Raw genomic sequence first — 1,216 nt, forward strand, 5'->3', positions numbered from 1 at the left:
TTTTTGGTTTTTCTCCGGTACCGGGAACCGAACTCACGACCTTGCGCTTGCCAGGCAGGCGCTTTTTGCCGCTGAGCTAAATCCCCAGCCCCTCTTGTTTTCTTTTTCAAGCTGGCTAGAGGTGTGTCCCTCTTCCTGTTCTCTGACAATCAATATTTTGAGGCAGTTTTAGACTTTACTCAGTGTGAAACTGCCCCTGCTTCTCCCATTCTACTTGCAGCTGCCCCACTTAGCTGTCAGTCCTACCCTCACATTTTCTTTCTTTCTTTTTTTTTTTTTTTTTTTTTGTAACAGGAATCAAGCTCACAACCTCACACTTGCCAGGCAGGCACTGTGCCACTGAGCTAGAACCCTGGCCCAAACATGTTTTCTTTCTTTTTGTTTTTTCTTTCTTTCTCTTTCTATCTATCTAAGTTATTTAGAGATGGCGTCTTGCTGTGTTTCTCAGGTTGATCTCTGAGACCAACCTGTAATGATCCCTGACCCTCCTGCCTCAGCCTCCTGATTAGCTGGAATTATAGGTGTGCACTGGCATGCATAGCTCTGGATCATCTTCAGTCAGTGTCCACTTGGCCAGTGATTTGTACCACACACAGATCAGGGCCACAAGTATAGTTTTAATCTGAATAGTTTTTTTCAAATATTCAGTTATTTTGAAATAGATTTTTGTGGATAGTTGTGGTTTTATAAGTTTTTATAAGTTTTTACTATCAATTTATTCATTCCTTCTTCAGATTTTTATTGAATCCCTATGATGAAATTAGCAACGTTGATCAGCAATGTTGATCAAGACATATACCACCCTATTTTCATGGAGCTTACAACCTTCAAAATACACAAAGGATAAACGAGATTTAATATTTATGCTTTTGCCAGACATGGTGGTGTATGTCTGTAATTCCTGCACTTGGGAGGAGGAGGTAGGAGGAGTGGTGTGAGTTCAAGCCCAGCCTGGGCTACATTGTGAAGTCAAGGCCAGCAGGTACTATATAGTGAGACCCTGTCTCAAAAAAAAACAAAATTTTTTTTTTTACTTTTGCAGGACTCTTAAAAGGAATGAATTTACATGTTTGAAAAATTATTTTTCAAAAGCTATCTCCAGATTTTTCTTTTCTTTTCTTTCTTTTCTTTTCTTTTTTTCTCTTTGTCTTTTTGAGACAGGGTCTTTCTATGCAGTTCATGGTGGCCTTGAACTAACTTTGTAGCCCCCAACAAT

Source organism: Chinchilla lanigera, unplaced genomic scaffold, assembly GCF_000276665.1.
Source record: "Chinchilla lanigera isolate Chin_1 unplaced genomic scaffold, ChiLan1.0 scaffold00013, whole genome shotgun sequence".
NCBI classification, from domain to species: Eukaryota; Metazoa; Chordata; class Mammalia; order Rodentia; family Chinchillidae; genus Chinchilla; species Chinchilla lanigera.